We start from the raw sequence: 21,085 nt of genomic DNA, 5'->3' as shown, positions 1-21,085 counted from the left end.
TGTGTTTGAATGAAAAATGAGAAAACCTCCCTATGGATCTTCCTCCCTGTGACCCACATAACAAGTTTGTGTCACTGTCCCCTCACAATTTTAATCCCACCAGTAAAGGAGCTCCATGCTCATTACCTGGCTTCATAATGAAGCACATTAGCAGGTGGATAGTTGGCAGTAGAAGCTGAAATAGGCTAAAATCCAAAATGCCCTGAAACATTCCCTTGGACTTTCTCTAAAGCTAATTTGTTTTTATGAGAGGATTTTAACATTAAGGAGTTCATAGGAAGCTTGCTTGCTTCCAGAAGTTGTCATGGTCTGTGGCATAGAAGCCCCAACTGGTGTTCACATTCTGCATTTGGAAGCCAGTGCTGTCATTGTTACATTGCCACTAAGATTTTGAAATTGGGTCACCCAGGGAACAGCACCATTAGTTCCATGGACTGAACCCTCTGTGCCAGCAGTGGTCCTGGGGAGTTCTGACAGGAAACCCCACAGAGACCAGCCACCCTTTGGACAGAATCTTCTCAAAATAATCCTGTGGTCCTTAGACCTCAAAGTAGTACTTAAAAAAAATACTTCTCTTTTCCCACAATTGTTTTTGTGGCCATGCCAGTTTCCTTGTCAGGAGGAGAGGAATGTCTGCACTGACATTCCTGACATATACTGACATACACTCACAGGTGGCATAGGGCTATGTACAGACCAGCCAGGGGAGTTGAATCCTGCCCTCCTACACATCCAACAGCCTCTTTGTTTAATATTTTCCTATAGCACGTGCTGATTTCCTTGTATACTTTTAAGGCACAGAAATTACCAATCTTTTGGTAAGGCACCCTTACCAATGTTTTTGGTTGCTATATGGTGATGTTTCACCTCACTGGCAAAAAACCATACTGCTGTTGAACTCTGCAGCAGGTGCCTTGCACAGAGATGTATGAGGCATTCTTCCACTGCCTACAGGACCATGATATGCTCCCTTGGCAGAGCCAGCTTTCTGCTTTCTGACCCCCTAGAAAGGGGTCTGGTTTGCTGCACCAGTGTCCATTTCTGATATGTATTAACTAGGAACACAAAACTGCTCTGCTGAATCACATGAAGCTCAGAGGCTACAGTTCAGCTCCCCAGGACATGGCTACAAACTATCATGAAAACAAAAAGGCAAGTAGCAAAGATGAGCTGATAGCAAAACAAGTGTTATACAAGTGCATAAGAGAGAAGGGAAGGGATAAAGCACTACCCCAGCCTCAGAGGTTGTCTGTACAACCTGATCTGTACAACCAGAGAAGACATCAGCTTCTCCTTCTGATCTCATGTGCTATTGGAAGAGTGGTGTCCTTGGGTGTGCTTCCATCATTCAGATTCTTACTGCTTAGGCAATCAACTCCCTGGCTGTGCTGGTGAGGGACCAGAGGCAAAGGGTTGTTGAATTTGTCATGTTGGAGCCCATCCCGCTCTGCTGGTGTGCATGGGCTAGGAAGGGGCTTTGTGTTACAGATGATGCCACCATCCTCTCCTGGTGAAGTGGAACTGACATTTGCCATTGAAGAGCGAGCAGAAAGCATCATCACTTGAGGCTACCCATGTAGCCTCTCTCCCCTACTCTTACAATATTGAGAACAGGAAGCAGATGTTACACGTGACAGTGCACAAAGGTTTAAAAAAGTTTACAGATCCTTCACTGCTGTATTAGCCTTCCCTAATTCTTCAAGATGAAAACCATTCTGCAGAACACTAAAATAAGCCACATGGATGCTCACTTGCAACTCACCGAACCACATCCCACTTGGGGCTGATGATAGATAATCCCAATGCTACTATCCAGTTCCTTTGTCATCCTTTAACCATATGGCTTCTCAAACTTCCTTTATCTATTACTTCAAAGTGTACTTCCAAAGTGTTTCTCTTCGCAATGTTAACTTGAGCTAGAGCACAGGTGTTGCCCTACTTTAGCTGCCATCTGTACACAAAACCCTGCTATAGCTTGGATTGGTTGCCTGAGATGGTCAAGTGGGCATACTACACTGCTGCCTAGAGCAGCTGCAGGCTAATGCCTTAGACTGCCCATGGTCCTCCATGATCTTCCCAGAATTCCCTGCCAAACATCCAGAAAGGACAAGCAAATTCTCCTATAGGGCTATCAAAAGCTAACTGCATGGCTGTGATTTATGCTAGTTTTAGTGTTGCACCAAAGTAAGCTCAGGACAGGTATGGATCATACAGCATTTCTGCTGTCATGGGTGCCGGGCCCACTCAAGGTCAGCGATATGAACATTAAGTAACTCAAATTGCGGCCACTGGGAGAACTTTGTGGAAATGCAGCAGCCAAGAACAGAAATATCTTTATGAAAGGTTTGTGTTACATAATGGCTTAACTAAACAGAAAGGAGGAAATTGGGCAAAATCTTTTAAAAAAATCAGAGAGGATTCCTTGAAAACACAGTTCTGTAAAGCACTGCGTTTATTTAACCCAAGCCTACAAAAATACTAAATAAACTGAGGAGCTTGGTCTTGGAGTTTTGGAGAGTATCTTGGGCACTTTTCCCTCTGCCAAGTGTTTGGGTGAAGTACTGAAATAACATATCCAGAAAAAATTGAGAAACCGTGTTTTACTTAGAGTGAAGGGGAGTCAGAGCAATTAGTCTGCCAGAGGCCATCCTCTTCATTACAATGAGTAAGTGTTTACTGCTCCTGAATGGAGCACAGGTTACATGTACTTTACAGCAGACAAAGATGTATTATCTGGAACAGATAGCAGACATTTGAACTTACTAGGGAGGTGAGGGGTCTATTCATTTTATCTGCAACTGACTCTGCTGGGCTGTGAATACACTGGTGAGCAATTCCATGTCATGCTACTTAGTCCAAAGACAGATTAACTACTTTTAGCCCTTATTAAGGCAGTAGTGTGTAACATTGGGTTCGATGTTTTCAGGAAGGCAAGGGTATGACTCATGGTTTGGAGGTTTTTTGCCCTTTCTTTGTTTTGATTTGTTTATGAAGCAGGTAGCCATGTTCCAATCTGCTTGTCATGAACATGAGGATAGCAAGCTAAAACTAATTTTGGGAGAGTATTTTGCAGAAATCTCTACAACAACAAAGCATATAGATATGTCACAATAAAGCCTTCCTAAACATGCAGGTTTTTATTATGTAGGAAGGGACAGGTAGTAATGAGGAATTGAATGCAGTCCATATTTTCAAAAGCATTGCTTGTTTGTAAGATAGAGGATGCACTGATCACTTCTTTCCAAGTGATATTTGGAAATATCACTTGGAAACAATACATTTAATGGCTGGTCTTTTTTTAGTCAATTGCTTTTTTCCAAGTTTGTTTGAACATGGCAAAATACAATGGCTCAGACAGCAAAGAACACCATCCATCTTGTTCTAAGAATCTGTTAATTAAGCCATTAAAGATTGCTAGAGTTGGCAATACCATGTCTACAGGGAGCTAATTATTTGTGCAATTGCTAAAGTACCATGACAACAACAAAGAATGACACTTTAGACAAGTAACAATGGCAAGCTCCTGCCCTGCAGCATGCAATTGGAAGGGTCGGTTTGTGCCCTCCCAAGTCAGAGGGATGTCTCAAGTGAATAAGAGCAACTTAGAACCCACATTTCTGTTGAGAAGCTGATTAGAAAGAATGCGGTAAACTCTAATAACTATACAGACTAGAGATGTATCAATCAGTGCAGATACACTGCAGCTATACAGCACACGTGGTTGGATACTGCTTTAACAGCAGAGCAATGGGCCCAGGGGCTTACTGGTTCACTCTTTCTGGGTTTTTCATTTTCCTGGTGCACAATGAAAAGATGTAACTTTTGAAATGAAAAGACCAAACTTTTAGGGTTTGGTCTAAAAGTTTCTCCCAGAGCATCTGCTTTGGTGTTCTTTTTTTTCCTTTTCTCACCAATATCCCTTTCTCTGCAGCAACAGCAGCACAGGGGCTCTAATTTGTTTGCTGGAAGTGTGTTTTCATGGTGAGAATTATGTGTGTTCCTCTGAGACCTTTCAAAAGAGCCCACTTTGCATAATTGCAGGATTTCAGCAGAGGTCTGACCATTAAAGGCTGTCTTTTTACTCAGTAACCTGTATCACATCTTTCCCTAGCTATAAAAGCCTTTATTTTTAATTAATTTTTGCATTAAGAACAGAGACTAGTTGAGGCATCTGCTAAGATCTATTAATGAATTCTTTTTACTGCAAAAGAATTCAAAGCCAATTTTGAGGTGGGAACTTAAAAGCCTTAAGAACATTGGCATTAAAACACGGACAAATACAGACTGGGTGGCAAACAGATTGAGAGCAGCCCCGAGATCCTATTCAGAGAGGATAAGTGAACCTGGCCACTTTCTGTGGTTCACTCCCCTTTGAACTTGGCTAGCAATCACATCTGTTATGTTTGGGGTGCTAGAGGTTATCGACCTACATATACCTTTCCTGTATCCATGTGTGAACCTGTTGTCCATGAATTTCTCTCATACCTTTCTGAACCTGCTGATGCTCTCTGACTACACACCCTCCTGTGGCAAGAAGGTCCAGAACTTCCCCACTTTTTGTGTAAAGATGGACTTTAAAAAACCTGTTTTAAGTGCATCTCCTACTAGATTCATTGAGTGCTCTCAGTCTTAACTTCTTGTATTGTGGGGTTTCATAAATATCTCCGTATTCCTGTTTCAGCTACTGTCTCCATAGTTTTATAAACTTGGATCATGTTCAGCCTTGTTTTTTCTCTTCAAATGGGAACACTTAACGTCGCGACGGAAAGCTCTAGACACCTCAATATGAGAATCCAGGAACTTCGTTTATTGTAGATTGACAGTAGCTTAATATACACTCTATAATAGGTTCATGAATATTACAGAAATCAGGCTCATTATTGGTGCTCAGTTAGGTGGTGATATCATCTTAACTGCTTCCCACTGTTTACACAGGTGGCTCGTTAAGTGCCTTTGTTTTGGTAATGCCCAGCTCCTGTTTCTCAGCTCAATTTAGGATACCCAAGGACGCTGCTGCTTTCTCACGGCCCTGCTATCTCAGACTTTCTCATGGGCCTAGTCAGACTGCGTCTTATACTTTAGCAGCTCATCCATAGCCTTAGCCATGTTCATATGTCCTCGCATTTCTAACCAATCCACTACAATTTCCCCCGTTTTTATTTCGTGCCAACAATGCTTTCTTTGTCGTAGTATTTAGACGTCTAGTAATACAAGAAAAGGCAACACGAGCTATTACTAAGATTACAATAACTGTCAATATCCATTGTATAACTTAGAGCCCATTCAGAATAAGGAATCACTATGGTTCAACAGAATCACGTTACACATCTCTAAAATCTTGACACCGGCAGAAAGTATTTTTAAGTTTACACATTCACACATTCATGTAGCTTTTTTCTTTCACACAACATTCAGGTGGCCACCTCAGACACACTCCTCAATCACACACACATTTTCAAGCGGTCATTGGCTGTGCACTTCTTGTCAGTTTCATAATTCAAAGGAAATTTATGGCATAGCCGCCATCAGCAATCTGCAAATCCTGCATAACTCTCCATGTAAAAGACAAATACAGCAAGAAAGAACAGAATATTATCTTGGAAATCTTCAACGCTTCTTATAGAGCAATGATATTTTATCATAAAGGCAATAAAGCTACTTTTGCAGGGGGAAGACTATATCCCCTTCTGTCTCATCGTTCCGTCTCCAAATTTTCTACCTGCACCCTGCCCCTGGGGGAAACAGCCAAATTTCATGTAAGAGAAGCAAAATGGCAAACTATAGGAAATTCTTAACAACCTTCTGCAATATGCAAAAGCTAAGCACGGATGTCGCGTTATTTCTAATCTTACTTCAAAGGATTTTTCGTCAGTCTCCCTTTCTGTTTTTGAAGAAAACATTTGAAAATGCCATGAGCACACTGCATGCTTAACACCTATTGCTGTAAAAACAATGCAATCTTATTTGATTTATAAGTTGGGATATTGTTAGTTTTAAGTTGTTTTTTCTCTTTTCCCTTTTTTCCGTGTTTTACCGTCTTTGCCTCCCCCCACGCTCCTCATTGCCGAAGGACGAAGGAGGGGAAGGAGGGGCTGGGCTCACCCAGAGAGATCAGCAGAAGGAACTTAATCACAGGGTCTGCTTAAGAAAAGACAAAAACATAGGAGAGGGAGAGAACAGCTGCAAACAGGCACGTTTCAGAGAAGGGGTGATTGGTGTAACGGGGAAAAAGAGAAACAGCTTTCCCCCTCCCCCGACTGCACCCCCCAATGTTTTTGCTACCGTCATTAACTCTAGGAAGAGGAGCAGCACCAGGGAAAAACCACTCGCTGCAAAGAAGGGAAGGGGAACGCACACCCCCCGGGACCATGGCTGTCAGCAGTGCGGGGGACACAGAGCCCCCCCGCCGCCCGCCGCGCCCCGGGGCGCCGGCGTGCACAGCCGAAGCGGGCGCACCGCTTCGAGCCGGGGACACGCAGGCGGCGCGACCACCGCTACTGCCCCGCTGCCCGGCGCAAGCACCCAGCGCCATGAACACAGCCACAAATGTGCAGCGCAGTCCCGCTGCACAGTTCAGATGAAAAGCTGGAAGTGTCTTAAGGTGGAACTCAGTCATAGTGTTCGTAAAGTTCATCTCTGGTCCATCAGCAGTACTTTCACGCCGCAGCTGTCGTCTCCGATCGTCCTGGATATGCACTGCCGAGACGCTGGCACCGCGTTCATGTTGGCGGGGCCGCTCCGTTGTTTCCGGCCCCGTTCCGTGATCTCTGGTCCCGCTCCGGCTCCCTTCAACTCCGCTCGACTCCCTTTTTACACGATTTCTCCGTATGATGGTATCCAGTAGCATCCTAATGTCCTCAGACTGTGCTTTAATGCCTTTGACTGTTCCAGATAACAATCGCCAAATTGTAAGGAGGGAAGCAGCAACTTTTTCTCCCTTACAGGCAGCAGTAAAGAGTTTATCACTAAGTTCTTTCCAAGTAGAGATAGTAAAGGCAGTTACAGTGTTCGCTTCATATCCCTGGCCCTTACATGAAAGCAGCATCTGCCACAAAGCCAGTTCGTCTTAACTCCCCGCTTTCCCAGAAAGCATTGGAGCAATGATAGTGCCGCCTGTCCCTCTATTACCTAAAAAACGTGTTACCACGCTTTGTGCAGCCCTTACCACGAGACTTTGCGGCTTTGTCGGCGGGCCTCCTTCTTCAGGAGTCGTCCCGGGCGCCGGGCCCTGGAAGCACGGAACTTAACTCTTTCGCCGTCCGAAATCCCCGAAAGGGAGGCGTCCGGCGGCGGCAAGTTGAGCTCTTTTTCGTCCAGCCCTTTCGCCTTCTTGTGCTGCACGGCAAGACCGACAAAAACTCCTACGTCCGACCACGGCTGCGAGAACCCGACTTGGCTCTCGGGAGTCCGACTTGACTCCAACCCAGGAGATCCGACTTGACCTCCTAGGGACCCCCACTTGGTCCCTGCCCACGGGCGCCAGAATAACGTCGCGACGGAAAGCTCTAGACACCTCAATATGAGAATCCAGGAACTTCGTTTATTGTAGATTGACAGTAGCTTAATATACACTCTATAATAGGTTCATGAATATTACAGAAATCAGGCTCATTATTGGTGCTCAGTTAGGTGGTGATATCATCTTAACTGCTTCCCACTGTTTACACAGGTGGCTCGTTAAGTGCCTTTGTTTTGGTAATGCCCAGCTCCTGTTTCTCAGCTCAATTTAGGATACCCAAGGACGCTGCTGCTTTCTCACGGCCCTGCTATCTCAGACTTTCTCATGGGCCTAGTCAGACTGCGTCTTATACTTTAGCAGCTCATCCATAGCCTTAGCCATGTTCATATGTCCTCGCATTTCTAACCAATCCACTACAAACACTAGACTTTTTAGTCTCTTTTAAGGCAGCTTCTCCATCTTCTCAGCTGTTCTAGTTGTCCTTCTCTAACTCTGCTACATCCTTCCTGAGATGTGGAGACCTGAACTGCACTCAGCTGCTGAGGATGCACCAGGATATTACACAGAGCAAACTTGTACCTTCAGCCTTGATCTCAGTCCTCTTTGTGATGAGACAGAAGCATCTTCATGGTGCATGGTGGGTGTCTGTATTGCTATGTATACATCAGGACTAACAGCACAAAACTGCAGTGGTTTGCCTATCAAAACAGCACAAAATTCCCTGGAAAATCTATCAGAGGATAAATGTTTCTGAAGACCGAATAGGCCATTTATTCTGGTGACTGCTGTTTTTCAAAGGAGTAAAAGGAAAAAAAAACTTCCCACAAAAACTTGAAAACCTGCCTGACACTCTTTCGTAGTCACACATCTTTTTTTCAGCATTGTGGGAAAATAACACTCAACATGAAAGGTACAAACTCTGAATAAATGCAAAATTACTAGGCTAAATTCAAAATTAGGGATTTTTAAGTCTCTGAAACCTGGACTTTAGCCACCTCTCTGCAGATCTTCTTCCTTTTCCTTCTCCCACTGGGCAGCATAAAGCATCCAGTGAAGGAAAGAAGCTGTGGTGACTGGGGACCTAACTATGGGCTCCTGTTTGTGGACACCAGCTGGGAATCTGCTTCAAATTAATACCACCTTATTTTTCTTCTTAAAATGATCCTCCAAAAAGGCAGCAGCCAGGAGCAGAACTCATGGCAGCCCTGCTCCACTGAAAACCTGGCTTGTGAGCCTCAGGAGAGAGAGAAAGCTTCAAAATTGTAAGACAGAAAGCTATTGCAGAAACCACATATTTTTCCTGGCCCTTGACAATGGATTTTTCCACCAAAGAATAAAAAGGAAAAAGGGAGCTTTGGCCTAGTAGCAGTAATTTGAGGTTCTGTATGCCCAGCAAAGAGCTCTTTCACTTCCTGTGAAACCCATAGGAGGAGAAGCTGATCTCTTCCACACAGGCACATAAAGGGAAGGCTTGAAAGGACAGAAACATAGTCAACAGCTACAAGAAGCACCCAGGTGGGAGTGCACACAGTGTCAATTCAGCATTGAATTTCAACCACCTAGCTCACTAAACTTCCTGTAATTTCAGTATGAGGCGCTGTTGGTGCTGTGGAAGTCACACAGAGGAGGATGTTTAGCTGATCTCTCTTTGAGGGTGCCATGGTTTCTCTGCTCCACTGTCTCTCTCACAGTAGTGATCATCAGGGTTGACTCAGGCAGCCTGGGAAGGCATCAGAAGGTGAGCGAGTGTGGTGTGTGTTCCTCACTCCTCTACATGACTTATAAGGACAGAGTGGGAGCAAAATATGGCAAGAGTAGCCTCTTGCCTCACAGACCCACGTATTTTACACCCATGTACACAAGTCCCTTGCAGAGGACACAGCTGTGGGAAAGGGCTCAGAGTCCCCTGAGCAGTGATTCCCAGCAAAGCCTTGCCTGAGCCTTTTTACCTTACTCCTCGGCAGTGCTCTCAACTCTCCTTCCTCTGTTCAATCCTATCCCCATCCTATGGAAATGCTTTCATTCTCAAGTCAGGGCTCCCTCTGGGGCTACATTTTCAAGGTTCTCTCATGGTGCTTCATGCATTATGTGACAAACATCCTAACTGAATTGTTCTTTCCCATTGCTGACAACTCCAAGCAAATAAGTATTTAACACTTTATGGTGATGGGAACTCTTCAAAAATTCTTCTCCTGGCAAATGTCCCCCCAAAAAAATTTGGAATCTACCGTTCCAAATTTATTAGTAAATTCTGCAAGCCCCAGACTTGCATCTCTGGGCTTGCACCCTAGCTGACTCCAACTGACCACGGGGATATCCCACAGCATATGGCACCATGCTCAGCATGTAAAGCTGGGGGAAGAAGGAGGAAGGGGGTAGTGATGGTTTGGGACAATGCATTTTTCTCCCCAAGTAACCATTACACGTGATTGGGCTCTGCATGGCAATCTGCTAGAGACTGGTGAGCATGATATTCCATACATAAATCATTTGCAGTGAGAATGTGCAATAACATCATGAAACAGCTCTGGCTTTTGAGGATGACTTTCATGCTCCACAAGGAAAATAGGATTTTTTGTTTGTTGTTTTAATTCTGCAGAGTTATGTGTGTCTCAGAGCATCTGCTATTTCACTTTCCTGATAGATCCCCATTGCTAATAAAGGAATGGATACATTTATTAGAGCAAGGATGCTTTTTGTTTTTTCTATTGGCCAGAAAGGATCAGCATTGTCTATTCAACCTTTGTGTTCAAAGACTACATTGTGTTTCTATATGCAGAGCTGCCCCTTGGTGCTTTTCTGCCCCTTGATGGTTGGCTGGTAAAAAGGATTCCCATGTTTCCCTTAGACATTTATAAAAGTGTAAATATACTTTAGACCAGTCTGGTCCATCTCATACTCTTCTCCTGTCTTCTTTCTATAATTGCCCAAAGTGAGTGATGCAAGTTTGCAATATCACTTTATGAGGTGCATATGAGCCTTCCACTGTGGATGGGGATGGGAGAAACAGGTTCAGCAGCTTTGAAGCTTGCAGACAGTTGAAGGAAGATAGCCATATGAAAAAGAAATCATATGAAAGAGCATATAATGTGGGAAAAGGCAACTGGTAACGTTGGAGCTAAAGACTGGAAATTAGCTTTCCAGAAAAAACAGTGAAGAGAATCAAACAGAAATTGAATGCAAACCTCAGGGTTTTTTTTATATTTAAAACCACTTTTTCACTAGTTCCAAGCTTTTTAACCCAGCACTTATCAAAGGAAGAGCCTTTTTGCATCTTCACTTTTACTATTCAAGTTGAGCACTATATCTTGACCACAAACTACTAGTGTCATGATGATTTACCTTAGTGCCAGTAGTTATGGCCTTTGCATCTACTTCCAGCTTACTGTGTGGTCAGTTTAGCCTTCTGATATTCACTGGGGAAAAGCCCAGTGAATAGAAGTTTCAGCAGTGGTGAATCCAAAAATAAAAAAAAAAAAAAAAGAAAAGAGAGAGACTTTAAAAAGGGAGGGAGATTATCTGCATTTAATTTCTGTGCATGAGCTTTCAGAATTCACATTATGTAGTCTATCCTCATGATCAGAGGGCAAAGAATGCAGATTTTATGTTCAACCCAACCAAAACACCAGTGGCTGTTCTCTCTCAGCTTCTTTCCAAAGTCTGTAACAGCATTGCCAATTATTTGTAGATGCCCATAACTGTTTCATCACTTGGTAACTACAAAGAGCAGAGCATAGTGTCTTCTGGGAGCACTAGTGAGGCACTGCAAACAGCACATAATCCTTTTTTTGTGACAACTAGCACTGAAGTCCTGAGAGGAGATGAACAACCGGTGAGTAACCTTCCCACAGCTAGCAACTGCAATGTGAAAGTGGTCCAGGCCTCTTAATGCCTGATTTTGCAGGTGACTAAGAAAACAGGAGAAGTCTGGATCCCTTTCCCCACCCACGACATGGGGAGGCCCAGTTCTAGTTCCATCTCCATCTGAAGAACCATTCTGACGTCTTGAGGGATGGGGAAAGGGAACTCCAGGGGTTTTTCAGGCCCCGAGCCTGGAGGGGAGAGGTGCCCTCCCCTCCTCCCAGCACCCATGTGGTTCCATGGCAGGCACAGAGACAGCACACCGGGTGTGGAGAGGAGGCAAGAGAGAGTTTATTGTTGGGGATGTTATATTTATAGGGTTTTGGAGGATTCACAAAGTAACCAATTAGAAGTCTCAAGGGGCTTACAGGAACACCCAATCACAGGAAGGGGTTAACAAGGTCCAATGAAACACCTTAGGACATCTTCCCAGGACATTCCTGAGATAACACTACCGTGGGGGGTCTTGGGAAGAAGAAACACGTGTTTGCAAAGAGACTACCAAAAGCCATTTTAAGGCATGTTTAAACAACAGTTTTCCCATATAATGCAGGTTTAGTGCCACAGTTAAGTCCTTCCCAAAAGCTGGTTGGATGGTTGGAGATCTGGTGAGTGGTGTTGCCCCAGCTGCTTTCTGCTGGCTCCCTGTAGCAAGGGCAGTGGTAACAGCTGTGCCTGAGGCTGGGAAGTGGGATCAGCTCACTAGGGAGCCTGTGTTGCACAGGCATGCAGCTGGTTGGCCCTGCAGCCAACAAAGCTGTGAAAATGTTGGACTTTCGAGCCTATCCTTAGGGAGTGAGCATATTGATTGCTGTAGCATGCAAATCTGTAATTGCACTCTAGTGGCCTATGGACAGTAGTAGAGCCAGGAGTGTGCAGATGTGATTACAAACATTGTCTACATGGGTAGTTGCATTTACTTGTGAACTCTACCATGCTTTTGTATTGAATCCCTTTTTTAAGGTCACCAGAGCATATTAAGCTCAAGCTCTGTCCTGCTGGAGTGTGAGGGCAGTGCTCTGGCTTCCTTGTGTTCCTTGTGGATCCTGTGTACCATCAGGACAGAAAAAAAGAGCCAAGCACTGAACTGGTTTATTCCTATTAATACTGATCCAAAAGTCATAAAACCCCCAAGCTATCCACCAGTGTTCCTTCATGCAGTCTTATAAATGATCGGAAACTCCGAATTTGCTTCCAGAGGCTTTTCAGGGCTCTATTGAACTTTGCAGTCCATCTTTATCTAGACTTTTACTTTTCACTACAGCCTTGCTTTATCCTTCCCTATCTTTACCTTTACCATCAACTGTTTTCACTCTACCTATATTTTGAAAAAGTGAATCTTACCTGCTTTCAAAATCTTCTTCACATAGACAGACTCCTGATGAGAAGGAATCATGAAAAGCCACATAGAAGACCAAGTAAAGCAGAGAGTTTGCTTGCTGAGGGTGTCACGTGCTGCAGAATTTGTGCACTGGCTATGATTTTGAAAGATGCAATATATACAATAAACAAAGAACAAGCAATAGGAGGGAATCATGTAGTTTTTGTAGACTTAGTCAAAAATAGTCTGCAGAATTAATTACTTCAAATGGTTAGGCAAGCTGAAACAATTTAACATCTGTGGATTTTTTTTTTTTGCCTGCGTCTTAGCACAGATAGCAGTGATTGGCCGGGCATACTGTGGCCATGTGCATGTCAACTAAATGCAGAACAGTTGTTAGCTCTAGATATTTGCTGAGGATAGGCTTTCTGAGCCATGGAAAAGGATGCTGACAGAAATATAGTATGCGTGAGAGAGAGATGTGTGTTCAAAGGATAGGACATCATACCCACGTGGGATTTGCCATAGACTCGTTTTTTAACCTGGCAACTTGAGTCACTGGTCCTTTGTTCCTTTTGGTAAAGAGCTTTGGGATCTCTGCTATCTACTCATAAAGTGCATTATTATGAAAGAGTTCCCTTGATTGCCCTTTCCACAGGCAGAATTTGGCCTTTTTCCAAAGGCATATTGTATTTGCATTGATCGCACTGCTGACTATATGACCTTGTCATTAGGAAAGCATGAAACATAAAATATGAGTTACTTGGACTCCTTCTAGTATTATTCATTGTTTTAATTTTTGATGTCTGAAAGAGATTGCAGAGCCAGCAGGAGGTCTGTTTGAGACCAGCTGACACCATGGAATTTGTGGTACTTTAATTATCCAAATGATCTAAACAAAAGAACTTAAACGCTGAGAAGTGTATGATGGATTGTTAGCTGTAAACTGCAAAAATTAATTTGGCAGCTGGAATGGTTACATGAAACTCTGGAGGCTGCTCCTCCAACACCCTGACTAGGGCATCAGGTTGGATATGCAGGATGCAAAAAAAGCCAGAAGCATTCACAGAAGATTGTTTCTGTACTCAGAAGCACCCTTTTTTCTCTGTTATTCTTCTGTAATGAACTACTCAGTCATTACAGTAGGCATTCTCATTGTTCTTCAGGTCAGTTCACAGTCCCTGCATCCCTCTTTCCCTTATCCTCTTGAGTGTTTACAGTTTTGTATTCACTTAACATGCACACTGATGCATCAAGCCCAGCCAGTCTGCACATTCAAAAAGTACAGAGAACCGTTTCTGTTTCTGCCATTGCACATTAATTTGTGGCTGTGAGTTCTGGTTTGCCCTGGATGCTAAAAGAATATCCATGTTAAAAAAAAAAAAAAAAGAAAAAGAATAAGTAAAAAACCCCAAACAAATAAAACTCAATTTCTTGGTTATATTTGTGGTAGAAAGGTCTGTCAAGGGCAGTTCAGGGAGCGCAAGTACAGTGAAGTTGAAGGAGTCCTGAAGCTGCGGCTTGCTAGAGAGTATCCTGGGAAGAATAACCCTGTGCTTGCCCTTTGCTAAGCATCCCTTACTGGCAGTGAGAGACTGGCCTTTTCTGGCACCCTGTCTGGCTACCCTCACCTTCTTAGGGCTTTGTCCTGATGGTGGAAGGAAGGATTGGGTCACAAGGACACTTTTCCCCCTTTCACCTAACTAACAGCCTGCTCTTAGGAGCCAGGTCAGGGAGCGTTAGGAAACACTTTTCATCAGGAACGATAAGCCCAAATGTAGCTATGCAGTTTGCAGTTTCTAGTAAAGTGCTCCTCTTTTCTTCCTTGAAACTGTCTTTAAGGAAAGTGACATAGAGCTAACTACTTGAGTGTCTGCAGAGATTTTCTTCACATTCAGAACATGCAAAGCATCCTCCCAGAAATCACAGAAAACTGCCATAATGGAGCACTTGCAACAGTACTCTGTAATAGGAGTTAATCTCAGTACTTATTTGTGTATTTTTAGCATGTAAAAATATGTTTGTCAAAGTTTGCAGTGCTGCCAGTACATGTGACTTTTAATTCATCTCACTATATCAAGTATTTTTGTTAGCCAGAATTGCTACAGTTGACTTCTTAGGAGAATCTCTATCTTCTGAAAATAGAAACTAATGGGTGGTCATGAAAACTGAACCAGAGGAGATGGGGAAGAAGAATCTGAAGCTGACTTGGCAAAGATAGTAAGTATTATGAGCAAGGAAGACAGAGCTTACAATAAGTCAGGAGGCAGTGTTCCCATTGTTTAGGAGAGGCAACTAAGAAACTGGATGGGATGACTAACAAAATTGTACAAGGTGACCTAGATGGGAAACTAGGCATTAGCCAGAACATGGGTGAAGCTGACAACGGGAACACAGAGAGAAATCTGGGCAAGGAGAGGGAGAGGAGGAAGTGTATGAACAAATTTGGAAAGAAGGGACAGAGAGGAAATAAATGGGTGGAGGATCTTTTTCTGTAAGTAATCACTTTCCCCCAAGAAAGCCAAAATTTCTGTACCCTCCCATTGCTCCCCATCACAAGGGTGAGGCATTGTTATCACAGTCAGTTATTTCCCTGGTCCAAGTAACAGAAGTCTGTGTACTTGGGGCTTAAGTGTCACAGATGATGTGTAACAGCTTGATGCTACATGAAACTTCTACTTTTATAATCTGAATAACTATGTACTGCACTCCCTCTGTTCTCACCAACAGGATTTCAAAGTCAAGCCTTCAATATCTGGAAACAGCAGGGTTAAGAATGCCTGTATGTGTGTGTTAAAGGACCACTGTTAATTTTATGGTTGCATAGCACTCCACAGGACCCTTGCCGCACCCAGCGCACACGATGGATGACACTCACTTAATGAGCAGCTGCTCAGTGCTTTTTCCCTTCATTGTTTGGAGTGTGTCTCTGTGCCTTATGGACTGCATACTATCTGCATTGAACACAATTACTTTCCTCGTGAGTTTTTCTGTGCTGCTTATTGCTATAGTAACTGTGTGCCTCACAAATACTAACTCATCTGTTTCCTTCTTCCCCTTGGAGATGGCAAGGCACTACCTGTGTTTCCTGCATGCAAACTTGTATTTCATGAACGTAGAGCTGAGGAATGGAGAGCAGAAGCTGAAGAGGAGTCACTTGAGTGTCCGTATTAGAGTGGAACTGCATGTTCCCCAGCACTTGGTGACTCACAGCACTTTTCATGCTCTAGCTCCAGCTTGCTTTGCCTTTAGTTCTTCAATTCCTCCTGTAATCTCAAAGCCTCATCAGGTACCTGGAAAATAATAAACATGTAACTACTGACCATGTCTGAAAAGTCTGAATGATGTAACTAATGTCACATACAAAATCTGTGTCTTGGACTGAACCAGTTTCTATTTGTGCAGCTTGATGTTCATCCACCTCTAACCATGACACCAGCCAGTCCCTCATCTTGCACCATATGTTCTAGGTGAATTGCCATGGATTACAGAGGTAAGAGAAGCATCAGCTAATAAAGCAGTACAGTGAACTGAAAAAAAGTATTGCCAAATAAATGTTGCAAACAAGCGAGTTAGGTATGCATTAGCAGTAGGATTACTCTGCCTACTTGCACATTTGTCCTTTTTCTCTTCTCCGTTATGTGATTTAATTCTTTCTGTATTACACGCCACCAGGTTGAGAATGTCATTTTCTGTATTTGTAAAGCACCCTGCATATGCTCAAAATTATTTGAACAGCCTGCGGATAGGTAAATAGCACCATTTTAGATGGACGAAATGTTAAAGTATGGGGCCTAAATTAAAAAAAAAAAGGGGTTACAATGATTGCATCTTTTGTATTTGTACAAGAGGCCATCTGTGAGCTCACAACCCTGCTCCCATTGCAGGCTGAACACACAGATGAACACAGGAATGGGGTTTTTGGACACTGATGTGCAGAAGGTGTAAATAATTTGGTGCATACCTATTTAGAAAGGTATAGATATATGTGAGCCACTCAAAGTAACATAGAAAGTCAATCAATCTGTCATATAATCAGTATAACAAAGGAAAAATATGTTTTCCTAGAATTGCAAGCAAATAAGTCATGTGAAAGATAACACTTTAAATTTTGCTGAGAGTCTGTAAGTTCCAATAAGCACCAGTCTCTCTCACTTAATTAGTCTCCTCAGGGAGCTACATTGCAGGTGTTTTTCATTATTTTCGGCAGAAGTTTAGCAATTTCTCTCTGCATTGTCTTTTCTCAGGACAAATCTTTGCTTTCCAGCTGGGGATAGTTTTGTTTCTAAATAATTTCTCTCTTTATCCCTCAGAGATCATTGGAGTGAAAAGCGCTTTCTCCACCCTGATCATCCTCATGTACCTTCCTGGAGAAGGAAAAACTGGGGAAACGGTGCCACTGCCTGAAATCTCACCTGTTTGGATGCTTACCACAAGGACAAATCAATGAAGGAAGAGGATATTTTTTCATCATGAGTAATAGCACACTCCTGGCCAGCTGCAAGGGAGAAATAAGAGTTTCTCATTAGAAGGCTAGACCAACCCCGTGCAAGATTATATTAAGTTGTTTTCAAGGGCTTATTTTAGCAAGTCACACAATCATATGCCCAGCTGCCCCCCACTCACACAGCTCTGGGTGGGTCAGTTTACTTCACATGCCAAAATGGGAGTGACCTCTTGGCTACTGAAAATATTTTGAAATGTAATTATGTGGAACAGTCAGTCACAGGCTTTCTGTGGGGTGGTTCTTCAGTTCAGGGAGTGTTCAAAGTCAAAGGCTGGCTCTGGTTTCTGCAATTACATCCTCTAGGGTGATTACATTGCCTTTAGGGTGGATCTCAGACCCACGTTTCGTGCATCCATTCCTTTCCTCTCAAGATGTTAGGGAGTTGAAAACTTACAGCAAGATTTGTTGTAAGAAAGAGTTAAAGAAATTAATGCTTTCCTTTGACTTAGCTGGAAATTGAGTGCCTCTGAAAGTGCTACTCCATGCCCTGTGTTTCAAAGCATGAGGAGTTAGTGACCTCTAGATACTATGGGACTTGAAACTGCAAAAATTTCATGATAAATTCAAAATACAAACATAAGCCCAGCTCTGTAGCTTGGTAGATTCTCTGAGATCCTTCCCAGTGCAAGTGAATCTCGAATGGGGGCATGAAGGACTATGAAAGTGGGTGAGTGTGATACAGATAAAATAACTGTAGTCTTACAGTTAACAGAATAAATTTTCCTTCCTGGCAAGGAGAATGGCAGAAGGTCTGTTCAATGAACTCCCCTGGGATCTGTAGCAGGAGCTAGCTTTGAGTGAAGTTTAGCAGCTTTATCTGCAGACACTCTTAGGTATTTTAACCCACTGACACTCTATAAGGAGAGATTTGTTATGTTGTTAGCTGCCTAACTTGGGCCTCAGAGCAGGGCTTTGCATTTACAATTGCTTCCTAGCCAGAAAACTCTTGTAACCTATTGACTGATTAGGTTGTTTCAATTTACAGATATATTAAGCCCTGATTTTTTAAATCTGGTATTGAAATGCTGCCACTGAAACGTCCTTGCCTCCACCTCCAAGTTTGCTCCTGCCAACGTTAGGTGTGATATAAATCAGTGGATCTCTGACTAGCTGTCTCTTAGCAGTTGCTTTAATAGCTGCGTGCTGTATGGCGTGTGGGAGCGGGCAAGAGAAGACGTGTGCCTGGGATGTGAGCAGAAATCAAGTGGGCTGACGTGCCCTTTTCTCTTTGTTCCCCAAGGTGGGCAGGTGCATGGCTCACTCCTCTTGGCTGCGGGTGCCTGTCACCTCATCGTCCGCCCGGAGGGGCCAGCGGAACCCCAACCCCACTGGGCACCTGTGTCCCCTTCCCAGGCAGGGTCATGCAGGCAGTCACCACGGTCAGGTGTCTTCAGGGCGCTGCAGGTCTGGGAACGTGGATGGAGCCCAGCAGAGCTATCCTGTAAAAGAGCCTCCTTGTTTACTGCATACTGCTATATGCTGTAGCTCTCCTGTAGTGCTGTGCTGCCCGAGAGCTGTCAAGGCCAGAAGAAAATGTTGCAAGAAGTAGCTCAAATCCATTTCTTTGAAATCGTTATGTGCATCCCTGTTGCAATGGAAAGAAATGGTGACTACAACTTACTATGTCCCCTTCTTTGCCTGCCCGTGGAGACACTTTGCAGCCCCTACCCTAAAGAGAAAAGTACAAATCTAAAGATACAAATTTAAGCCATAAAGTACTTGAGAACTTCTTTGTACAGTGTGTGCACGGGCGCCATGCAGAAGTAAGGAAGTGGAGATGCCCTGAGGAGCAGCTTGCATGAGCTTTTTGTTGGGTACTGCCATTTGCAGGAGCTCATCCCAGCTGTGACCTGGCCCAGTAATCTCTTCTCTTTCCCTTAGGAAGTCAGAGGATCCTGATGAAATTGGGAATAAAACTCTAATTTTAATTCCTTAGCTTTTCTGGTCTTAATCTGAGCCTTAGTTTTGTCACTTACATTGTTGTCCAGACTCTTATGATACATCTGATGGTAAAACACTTTCAGGATATAATAACCCTCTTAAAAAACATGTAGACAACGTTCAGGAAATTTCTGTATGGTATTTTCTAGGCCATCTTATGGTGTTAGTAAATACAGTGAGGAAATAAACACTGGATCCCTCTTTGGCATTAACTGTGCATTATATGAGTAATGTAAAGAATGGATATAATAGAGGGAGTGTATGTATGTTTACATGTGTATATATAAGATGTACACATGTTAAATATTAAGTTAATTAGTAACAAAGCAGCAACATTTACTTCATTTTTCAAGATCTGTTTTATGGGATTTATTTAGGACTGTAGCAGCAACCAGTCTACAGCAGCTAGCTTCCAGTCATTTCCAAATGAGTCATTTCCACCTACGCTAACACATGTCAGAATGGTTCCTACTGTGTGTCTACCTATTGGAAATAAACAGAAAATAACTATGTTAATCTGAACTTCTACAGCTTCTTTTACCTCAGGGTCTTAAAGCACTGTAGAAATGGAGACCTCCCAGCCCTGCTATGGTGGTAAGGTGTATTACACTCATTGTTTAGATGGGGAAACTGAGGCAAAAAAGAAAGCTTATTTGCGTAATGTCACAGAGCAACTCTGCAAACAGAGTAAAGGCAAACACCGCCTGCTCCCATAGCTTTGCTGCCTATCCACTGGACAATACTGTGGTTAAATCCCAGAAATCTATTTTTTTTGCTTTATTTCCAGCTGGAAGTGATGGAGGTTTTTTCCCTTCAGTTGCTTAGCTACCCCCTGACCTTTGGATAGTCTTTCTCATTGGCTGGGTGAATGCATTTCCCTCCAGCTGCCTAGACATGCACGTGTCTCAGACCTCCCTCTCTGGCAGGATCTCATCAGCTGCCCTGTCTCAACCATGTGTTTCTCTTCCTATCTTGCTGAAAGAAATGTTATTATTTTGCCTCTAGTGCATATCAAAACAGTGCTAGTAAGAAAGCAGAACTGATGTCTATTTTATAGATTCATTGTATTATTTAACAACAGGCTGTTAATTAATGCGAACCCACTAATTATGGTGATTCTGTTTCTCTGGAATTTTCCACAACCTGCACACCAGTGGGTGTGGTGGATTGACCCTGGCTGGACATCAGGTGCCCACCAAAGGCACTCTTCTCCCCCTCCTCAGCTGGGCAGGGGAGAGAGAATATAACAAAAGGCTCATGGGTTGAGATGAGGACATGGAGAGATCACTTAGCAGTTACTGTCATGGGCAAAACAGACTCAAATTTGGGAAATAAATTGAATTTATTACCAGTTAAATCAGAGTAGGATAATAACCCAAATCTTAAAAACATCGTCTCCCCAACATTCTCTTCTTCCTGGGCTTAACTTTGCTTCCAAATTCCCTCCCTCCTTCCTCCAGCAGTGCAGGGGGGTGGGGAATGGAGGCTGCAGTCGGTCCATCACATGTTGCCTCTGCTGCTCCATCCTCCTCAGGGGAAAGACTCCTTACACTCTTCCCCTGCTCCAGTGTGGGGGCCCTCTCATAGGAGACAGTCCTCAACAAACTTCTGCAACATGAGTCCTTTCCACAGGCTGCAGTTCTTCACAGTCTGCTCCAGTGTGGGTCCTCTCTGGGGTCACAAGTCCTACCAGCAAACCTGCTCCAGCATGGGCTCCTCCCACAACGGGTCCACCGGTTCTGCCAGGAGCCTGCTCCAGTGCAGGCTTCCCATGGACTCACAGCCTCCTGCAGCATCCACCTGCTCCATCTCTTCCACCATGGACCTCCATGGGCTGCAGGGGGACAGCCTGCTTCACCATAGTCTTCACCATGGGCTGCAGGGGAATTTCTGCTCTTGCACCTAGAACAACTCCTCCCCCTCCTTCGCTGACCTTGGTGACTGCAGAGCTGTTTCTCTCCCATATTCTCACTCCTCTCTTACCTGTCCACAATTG

General features: G+C 43.7%; 1 long non-coding RNA gene across 1 annotated transcript; it reads left to right on the top strand.

Annotated features, from left to right (window-relative positions):
- The first annotated feature begins 15,395 nt into the window (after nt 1-15,395).
- On the top strand, nt 15,396-16,981 carry LOC108641342. The gene is made up of 3 exons (XR_001921908.1): nt 15,396-15,423; nt 16,047-16,134; nt 16,955-16,981. It is a non-coding gene; the product is annotated as an uncharacterized LOC108641342 (long non-coding RNA).
- The last annotated feature ends 4,104 nt before the right edge of the window (nt 16,982-21,085 follow it).

This window comes from Manacus vitellinus, unplaced genomic scaffold (assembly GCF_001715985.3).
Source record: "Manacus vitellinus isolate BGI_N305 unplaced genomic scaffold, ASM171598v3 scaffold_6_pilon, whole genome shotgun sequence".
Lineage (NCBI taxonomy): Eukaryota > Metazoa > Chordata > Aves > Passeriformes > Pipridae > Manacus > Manacus vitellinus.
The sequence above is the reverse complement of the archived record's forward strand: the minus strand, read 5'-3'. Positions and strand labels throughout refer to the sequence as shown.